The sequence below is a fragment of the Strigops habroptila genome, chromosome 1 (assembly GCF_004027225.2).
Source record: "Strigops habroptila isolate Jane chromosome 1, bStrHab1.2.pri, whole genome shotgun sequence".
NCBI lineage: Eukaryota > Metazoa > Chordata > Aves > Psittaciformes > Psittacidae > Strigops > Strigops habroptila.
The window spans coordinates 45,469,624-45,479,672 of record NC_044277.2 but is presented as its reverse complement, the minus strand read 5'-3'; the positions used below and the strand labels follow the sequence as shown (position 1 = coordinate 45,479,672).

The window sequence follows — 10,049 nt, the reverse complement described above, 5'->3', positions numbered from 1 at the left end:
TCCAGCAAAGAATATAAAATATACAGTAATGCTTACCCATCTTCCAGCACTCTGGCTTAGAAGCTTAAGTTATGTCTATTTTCTTGTTGTTTAAAACTTTAAATAGTCTTTACTTCATTGTTTTGTTTAATTGCTTTTGAATCTATTTATAATTTGACATTAACTACTTCTTTTTACTACAAGGCTTTTCCACAGTTTATCTGCAGCATGGAACAAATACTTCCCTTTTGTTTTACAACTCTCCTTAGTGATTTCTTTTCATTAATGATTTCCTCTATAACTTCTTTGAGTGGTGGGGATCAAGCTCTCAGTACTCAGCACTCAAGATACAGACACATCATATTTATACAGTCATTTAATGATGCGGAATGTTTAATTCTCCATTTTTTTCTGAATAACTCCTACATTTTGACCATCTTTTTGATTAACGCTGTTCACAATGATTCTCAAATCTCTTTCCTGTATAAAGTAGGCAGCTTAGAGCATGCCTCAGCGCATATGTTTAGGGCTATTTTTCATCATGTATGTTACTTTGAAGTTATCATTCTTGGATATAATCTGCCACTTTATCATTTAGTCTCTTGATACCATGATATTCTCTGGAGCTCTTTAGAGCCAGCTGTTTTTATTATCCTCAGTAATTTTGAATCACCAGGAAACTTTGTCATCTCACTAATTATCCCCTTCTGCATCTTATTTTTCAATATGGTGAGCATCAAAAGTCCAAGCATAAATCCCTGTGGGATGTGCCCAAAAAGTGATCATTTATTTACCTCTTACCATGTCCTTTAGCTGACTATTAATCCACAAAATCTCAAAATCCTTTACTGAAGGATCTTGCCCAAAGATTTCAGTATTAACATTTGATGTACTTTTAAATAGCTACATAAAATTCATATTGAATGAAAATTGACTCATGATGGAAGTATATGACAAATAATCAGGAAATTACTAATTCTGCTGCCTAAAATCTAAAAAGACACAATAAGTATACAACTTTTTTTCTTAGCTTATGGGCTTAAATGGGATGACGTAGCCTGGAGTGTCTCTGCCCTTGAGAAGGCTTTAGCCATGAAAACAAACTCTTCTTTATAAGGGAAAAGCTGACTTCCTAATATTTTTGATGTTTGTTTGTTTGTTTTGTTGTTCTTTCTTTTGTTGTTGTTTGCACTTTTCTGTGATCTGGCATTTACCCATACATAGAAACCAAAAATCCCGTTTGAAATCCAGAAGGATGACAGAATTACTGTTCTGGATTTAGGCATTTTTCTAGTGATGCTCCTGAGAAAAGTCATACAGAAATGGCTCTACTGTCCTTTGAATTCCCTCAAAATAACAAAATCTGGTTCTTGTTCTGGGGCAATCATGGTTAATTTTCTATACAGCACAAATGGTCTTATTCTTTCGCATTGCATTCTGTTCATTACTTATTGCTTGCCCTGTGTTTATCTGCATTCTAATTTGTGTTTAATAAGAAAGGTTCTCGTTCTCCGATTTCCCCCAAAGGCATTTAATTGAAGTGAAGGTGACCAGCAGGTGGCTTGCATAAAATTTCATTAGCCTCTTAGATTGTTTTTGACACCTTTATGAAAGAATGCTTCATTACCATGCAAATGGTCATTGGCCCTGTTTCTAAACTAATTGCCATATAACATGACATACATATCACTATGTTATATTCTCTAAGATTTATGTGATTAATTCAGGTAATTTCAGAGTTATAATGAAACAAATAACTGCAGAATGGCAAGTATCTTATACAAGCCATATCATATTATGCCGTTAAGGGTATCCAGTTCTATTCAGATAAAAGAAAAACCAAAAAAAAAAAAAGTTAGTTTGATTGATACATTTATCCTTTGAGATAGATAAAGATAATTATGATTTCTTTCCAGGCTTGAGATTGTACTAAGGCAACTCAGTACAAGAACTGGTATTAACTTTCATTTCTTTGGTTATCTCTTGTGACTATGAATAAATGAATGTCTTTTTGCATACAAGTTTGTAAACCAATAATACATGGAAGTTCCAAGAATTATGATTTTCAAAATATTTTATAATAAGTAAAAAACCCTCTCTTTTTAAAAAATATTGTGTATTTTTCATATTGCTGACTTCTTTAAAAAAGATCATATTTTGGTCTTCATTTCTAGCTTTTACACTAACCAATAGAAAATTTCACATCAGTACTCACAGACTGGTTGCTTCTTTTCAGTGCATATATAGTTTGCATCTTCTCACGTAGCATTCTAATTTTCCAGAATGCTTCTCTGAACATAGCTTTTGAACATGGATTCAATGAGTTTCAAGTAATACAAGTTACATATATAAGGAAATTTTGCTAAAGTAGAGTGATTTTTACTGAAATTCTTTCCTTTTGGGCGTACTTATTTAGAGAATGATCATCTGAAGATAATGAGACTGCAGTTTTGTTTGAATAACTGCCATCCAAATACAGCAAAGTATTGGAATCTGCATGTTTTTATAACTTTTTTTTAATATAAATAATTAAAATAGAACATTATAAGTATTTTGAACCGCAGGTAGCCAATACTAAGGCTATTGGATGTTTCAACCCAATTTAGCAAGTACTGAAGTATAAATGCCTGAAAAATGGAACTGAAGTTGCATGTAGGCCAAAAAGCCACAATAATATCCTATGTAGTGGACTGAGAATTTATACTTTTTTTTCAAAAATATGTAGCAAAGAAAATATTCCATGGACTCCATCTCTTTAGAACTGATCTTTTTTTTTTTTATCATAGACAATTATTTGTCTTTGTATTTTTTTTTATGGTAACATGTAGCATGTATGAATTTTAATATAACTACTGTTAACATTTCTGTTAACAATTCAAGAGTGACTTTTCAACACCAGAAATGATAGAGCCTTGACTTCCTGCCTCATGTATGCCTGTCTTAAAATGTATGTCACCGGCATATATCATTTTATGGACAGCATAAAATTTCTGTGAAGGACTGGAACCTCTAGCACAAATTTACAACCAGGGTGTTCAACTGGTTGATGCATTTCCAGCTAGTCTGCTTATCCTAATGAAGTGCCATTAGCAAAGGTGAAGGTCCTGATGGAAAAAAATGTAACTGGAAATTGACGGTGCCGAAGGGCTTCCAGTGGTCTGATTGCTATAGACCCCAAGATTATCCCCCGTAGGACTGCTGCTTTAGGTTCTCCCATAGATCCGTCCTTGAGGTCACTGCCTATCCACACCTTACCGTCTCGGGTCTCCCTGTCTGCAGGACCCAGTAGGCACACAGTCACCACATGTATAAACTAATTTCTTCTTGAAGGAAAGCACAGGTCCTCCAAATAGCTACCTGATTTATAGTATCATATTAAAATTCTATTAGTGTTGTCTATGTATAGCTGGAGCTCTAGTAATCATAGATAATGATGTTATTAAACCATCATCCTCAGGAAGGGCCCATGTGAAAAATGGGAATGTTCTAAAAAGTCTTACACAGCACATTACATAACTATGACTTTCATCGCTTGCCTATTGTGTTGTGGTGTGTGCCACCACAACGACATGAGGATGAAGATCACGTATTCATAGTGCTTTTCTGGAGTCTGGGAATCAAATTAAATTCATTTATTTCTACATGACTGTTACTCTTTTTCTTTCTTTTTTCAACTATCTATACATAAAATAAAATTCACACCCTTGTTTAGAAAGGAGACTTTTTTGGCAGATTCATAGCTATGTATATTCTGGCCCTGGCTTGTTGGTCCGGAAGGGTTTGAAATGAGAGTAGCAGACTACTAGCAGGAAACTAATTGCAAAATTTCAGTGTCAGCAACATTGTAAATGATATTCAATTAGCTAACTGACAATGTTGCCGTCATGACAATGGTTTCTGCTACTACTGCTACTACAGACAATTTCTGACTTTAACAAGCAGTGTCATCTTTTCTGAAATTCATAAGTTACTATGATAAGAAATGAACTTATATTACTTAAAAAGGACCATGTCTTATTCTGACATATGGCTTTCTCAATCAGTGGTGTAAATCTTCCTGTAAATCATGGAAAATAAGTCTTGAAAGCAGTATTGGGAAATTATTTAGGCTCCTGAATAATTTAGCAGCTTAAGAAAATATATATAATTTCAAGACTTTTTTAAATTAAATTTTAGTATTTATGCCTTGAGTTGTTTACTTACTGTAATAGTGAAGACTTCTTAGTGGGTGTGGAATAAGTAAAATTAACATAAATCTCAGGAATAAGACCTGTTCCATAGGAACTTCCCGAATCGTTATCCTTATTTAACAATTTATTAGAGAGATCCCCAGCCCTTTTTTTCTTTACTTTTTTTTTTTCTTTTTTTTTTTCTTTTTTTTTTTTCCCGCTGAAGAATCACAGCATTGGAATGACTGTGGTCAAAAGAGGGCAATTTCAAAATTCTGCAGGCTGCATCATAAGGCTCCAGCTCTTTTATTAAGGAAGAAAGAAAATTAGAGCATTTCTGCTGACCTAATGGGTAATACAGAATAGGGAGAGGGAAGTAATTTTTCTTATAAAATAATCTCAGACCATTTTGAATTGCTATACATCGTAACCATGTCTTTAAATTCTATGAAAAGATGAATGGACAATCACTGACAGTCTCTGAACATCTGTTTTGCATTTGAACATCTTTGCCTTTTGGATAGTACTATGGTATGGTAAGGTGCTTGGTGGTTTTTAGTTAAAGACATTGTTTGGCATGTTTCCATTACTTTGGTATTTTACTATTGATTTGTGTTATGTGTAATATAATACACAAATTATATGGTAGAGTGTGTTGGCTTCCCCTCCACACACACCATGGCAGAGTGGTTGGAACCAGATGATCTTTAAGGTCCCTTCCAACACAAATTGTCCTATGATTCTAAGTGCATGGTATAATTTGTATAGTGCAGTTGTACAATGCATAGAAAATAAAAACATGAAACAGTGAATCTGTATTGCAAACTAACTGGAGAAGATAAAAAGCTGACTGGACCACTTGCATAACAATTCAAATGCCAGCTGGAAGTCTAAAATCATGCCCCTGCTGTAAGTACCAGTAGATCCTGATGAAACTACAGCAGAGTAATTAACTATTAAATCAATGAGAGTAACATTGCTCACACCCAACCTATTTCTCCAGCCTCAGCTTGTTTGCCTCAGTCTTGACTTGGTTGAGCTTCAAAAAACCCATTCACCTTAGAGAACCAATCTCACATAAGTACTGCTTGAACATCACTGCCCAGATCAAGCACAGCATGCAACCCTTCTGTAGTGTTTTACACCAGAAACAGCTGACAGTTAAATCTTTTACTGCAGCTTCTGTTTTGGCAATTTTTTGTAAGGTCTTGACAGTGAAACCTTTAGTTGGTCAATTTAGACAAGTCATATGGTATGAATCAATACTACTTCTGGAATCAGTCAGTCAGGATAAGCATACAAGTATGAATACAAGGCAAAGTTTTCTATTTTCCCCTGATGTTTACTTAAAAACTCTCAGTTTCCACAAATATTCAGTCAAAAAAATCCTTAGGACAGCAACAAAGATACAAATGAAGCTAATGTGCAGCTACAGTGATTGATTTTAAGATGTAAATTGGTATTTACAGATTTTTTTGAGAGCAGAAATCAATCAGTTTCACCTAAGTTGTAAAAACAACATAAATAATACTTATATACCTTCTTCATAGCATTCTGCTGATTTCCCTGCAGAAGCATCACGAGGTATAGATGATGTAGAGCACTTTTACCCTAACTTGTCTTTTCTTGAGGATCTTGAAGATTACTGTATTCTCACAGTTGGGAAAATGAGAAAAAAAAATTAAAAAAGAGGAAAAAAAGAAGTGTTTCATATGTGCTTAACTAATCTAGAAAAGCCAAGGTCCCATCTCCCCTCAGAACCAACAGAAAGCATCTCATTTCAAGAGTGTATGTGACGGGAAAAATCCCTCAGTATTGTCCTATACGAAAGGATCCTGCTAACAAGTTGTAGTATTATTAGTTATAATTTAACCTTAAACTTTTCCAGGATCAGTGCAGCTGTACACAGCTGCAAAGTTCTAGCTAAATGTTGCGGTGTAGTCTTTGATATCTTTATCTGTTATGATTAAGTTAATGTTTTAATTGATTAAGCATTTCCATATTTATAATTGAGTGGTTATGCAGGGGTAATTATCACATTACTACTTAAGTACTATAAACAGCTTCCCTCTCTGAAGATTTTTTTTGTTCTTTTTTGCTTTTTCTTTCAAATGCACTGTGTTTATACGTAATATTATTCAGCAAATACAAATAGTAAGATATTTAGGTCCTAAGATACTTCAATTTAAATGTAATTGTCTTTTATATGTTTAATATAAATAATGCATAATTAATAAGTTGTAATTAATATTATAAATAATGAATAATATTACTAATTAATAATATAAATGTTACTGAGTTATGCTGACTAGCCATTATTTCCTGACAACATACAGTAGTAGTCACACCTGATGAATGACTGAATCAAACTTAATCCTAAATTGCTTTGAAATTCACAGAAAATTTCCAGCTTTAGAAGTTAAAGATAACTGTATTTATAAAATCTATGATGTATCAAATTTTCTATCACAGTGGTGTCTTAATCTCTTATATATTTCCTAGGCTGCATTTCTCTTATGCTAGGTTGCAGATTCACGTTCCATGACATGGCTGCGTCAGCTAATATCCACCCTTATTGCCAGGCAATTTTTCCCACCATCAAGCCTCCTTCTGTATTTGCTGCTACTCACAGTTGCATCCAGCTGTTTATGCAGTGAACTGGGGAATTGATCCAGCTGTAAAAGAGCTCAAACATTTTTTTGTAGAGATAATTTAGGATAAATTAGTTCATCAATCCAATCCATTCTGTGGCTGCATAAACACTTGTGTCGGTGCTGAGCAGGGGCTCCTGCAGCAGAAAAAGCCTGAGGGATGTGAGTGAGCTGGTGTATCTTTCAGCACAGTTGCTGCTGAAGGATCACAACCTCAGCATCCAGGATTCACATTCAATTGTAGCATACTTGGGACATATAATTAGCTCATTCTGATTAAGGCCAGTTTTCATCATTGTGCTGTGTGCGCACATTTTTTATGAGAAGTTACATTAGCTTTCTGTGTTTTCTGAAAGTTAAGACTTACATTTTTCTCCCCAAAGAGAAACCGTAGCTGCAAATCTCTCAGGCCCAAGAGGTGCCTGACTTTCTTACATTTATTTATGAACCATCCTGTGCCCTGATCTTGCCTCTGGATCTGCTAGTATGGACTTCTGTGCCTGTCACTTAAATCAGAAGAGATTCTCAGAGGCCCAAAGGGCCATGTCAGTAAATGAAGATGAGAAGAGCTTAAAGCAAGACAGAGTTAGAGAAGTAAAAATACTGCTATAGCTGGCTTTAGCATCTTTTTTACTTTCAGCCACTGACAGTTCTTTCAAATACTTAATTCTTTCTAGAATATTTTCTGCTGAAACTGAAGATGATAATTTGATTCATAGAATCATACAATACCTAACTGGAAGGGACCTCAAGGATCATTTGGTCCAACCTTTTTCACAAAGGCACATTCTAGACAAGGTGGCCCAGCAACATGTACAGCTGAATCTTAAAAGTGTCCAACGTGGGGGAATCTACAACTTTCCTGGCAAAATTATTCTTAAGACTGATTGTTCTCACTGTGAAAAATTTTCCTCTTGTGTCCCTGGGAATAACTTGTACCGATTGCCCTCATCTTTTCTATGTGACTCCTTGTAAAAAGGGAGTCTCCATCTTCTTTATATAGACCCTTTAAATACTGGACCATGGTGATAAAGTCTCCCCTAAGCCTTTTTTTCTCAAGGCTGAACAAGCCCAGTTTTCTTAGCCTTTCCTCATATGACAGGCTTCACAGTCCTTTGATCATCTTCGTGGCCCCTTCCTGGACTATTTCCAGCCTTTCCACATCTTTTCTGTACAGAGGAGCAAAACTTAACACAGTACTCCAGGTGTGGCCTGACAAGTGCTGAGTAGGTAAAGGGACAATGACTTCTTTATCTCTATTGGTGATGGCTTTGTTGTTGCAACCCATCATCTTGATGGCTTTCTTAGCTGCAGCTGCACACTGTTCACTCATATGAGCTTGTTGTCCACCAGGACCAGCAGGTTCATTTCCACAGAGCTGCTCCCAAGCTGGATAGATCCCAGACTGTGCTTCACTCTTGGCTTATGTCTTCCCAGGTGTCCTCCTTGAACTTCATAAGGTTCTTGTTAACCTACTCTTCCAGCCTATCCAGGTCTTCCTGCAGGGTGGCTCTTCCCCACTCAGTTTGGTATCATTTGTCAGGGTACACTTAATCTTGTCTTCCAGACCGTTTTTGAAGATATTAAACAGTGTTTGGCTCGGTATCGATCCCTGGGGGACCCCACTAGTGACAGGTTGCTAGTTGGAGAAGGAGCTATTTACCACCACCCTTTGAGTTCAGCTGGTCAGTCAGTTCCCCACCCACCACGCAAACCACTTGTCTAGACCATACCTTTTCTTTTCAGCATTACTGGTGGCTAAATCACCTCTCCTGCTTAAAAGTGGGCCAGCATTTATCTTGTTTCTGCTTGTTGTCTATATACCTGAAGACTCCTTTCTTGAAGTTTTTGACATTTCTAGCCAATTTTAATTCCAGCTTGAGCTTTTGCTTTTCTAACTGTGTCTTTGCCCACCCTGGCAATGCTCTTGTAGTTCTCAATGGGTATTTGTCTGCTTTTCCATCTCTCTTATGTTTTTCTTTTGGTTTTGAGCACACTCAGAAGCTTGCAGATAAGCCAAGGAGTCTCTTGCTTTGCGTATTTGTCTTACCTTTAAAGCAGCTGAACTGTTTTTGTGCTTCCAGGAAAGTGATCTTGAAAATCTCCCAGTGCTTGCTAGCTCCTTTATCCTCCATGGAAGCTTCCCATGGAATCCTTCCCAGCTGAGCTGTGGGCCAGCTGAAGTTCACTCTTTTAAAGTCTAGAACTTTTGTCTTAGTGCTAACCTTCAGCATGCTCAGCTGGATCCCAAACTCCACAAGAGATTCAAGGCTATTACTAACCAAGATATTACAAAGCAGGTCTCTAATAGGCTATAGTCATCAAATGATGATGACTTTTATCATAAAAGCCAAACTCCTCACAACAGCACTAGCCATGAAGTCAGAAGTTGGTTTGCGTATGTGTCCCCAAGCAGCAATCAGCCCCTTCTGGCCAACTCCCCCCAGTTTATATACTGAGCATGACGTTCTGTGGTATAGAATATCCCTTTGGCTAGTTTGGGTCAGGTGTCCTGTCTCTGCTTCCTCCCGGCTTGTTGTGTCGCTCCTCACTGCCAGAGCATGAGAGACTGAAAAGTCCTTGATCGGGGTAAGCATTACTTAGCAACAACTGAAACATTGGTGTGTTATTAACATTATTCTCAGGCAAAACTCCACACTGTACCAGCTACCAGGAAGAAAATTAACTGTATCCCAGCCAAAACCAGGACATTCTGGCTGCATCCTTCCCTCTAACTGCTAAAATGGAAGGAAAGATAACCTGGGCACCAATACTTTACACACTTTTGTGCAGGTTTTTCTTTTATATCCTCTGACTATACAGTTCAATAGGCACTTTGAACATTAGATTTATGCTTCTGGAATAATTTTTAGGAACTCCCTCAATTTGTTCAATTCTAGTTTGGAAAGAATTGTAAATGCAGTCTTATAGATTCATCTTTTGCTGAGAAACAGTTTGCAGTCTTTACTTCTACTCATGAGCATTCATGTTGTCTATATTGCCTACCAATATTCAGATTTCATTAAGTTGTTTTTGAGCAAAACTGAATACCAGCTTACTACAGTAATGTCTAGTGTTAGCAGTAAGGGGACTTGGGCTCAGCACTCCAGTGCCATACCAATGCAGTATCAAAGCAATAGCCCTACAAAATTAAATTAGAGCTAGTAGTTGAAGCAGAACGTATTTCCCATTCTCTTTACATTATTCCTGCAAGTGATATCTTCCGGAGGCAGTGCTCTCAAGAAGAAAA

The 10,049-nt window shown here is 36.5% G+C and overlaps 1 long non-coding RNA gene across 1 annotated transcript; it reads right to left on the bottom strand.

Moving 5' to 3' along the window:
- Positions 1–595: 595 nt before the first annotated feature.
- Positions 596–7,911, bottom strand: LOC115617075. Its single transcript, XR_003994491.1, has 3 exons — positions 7,805–7,911; positions 4,654–4,655; positions 596–607 (listed from the first exon to the last, which is right to left on the bottom strand). It is a non-coding gene; the product is annotated as an uncharacterized LOC115617075 (long non-coding RNA).
- Between the last annotated feature and the right edge of the window lie 2,138 nt (positions 7,912–10,049).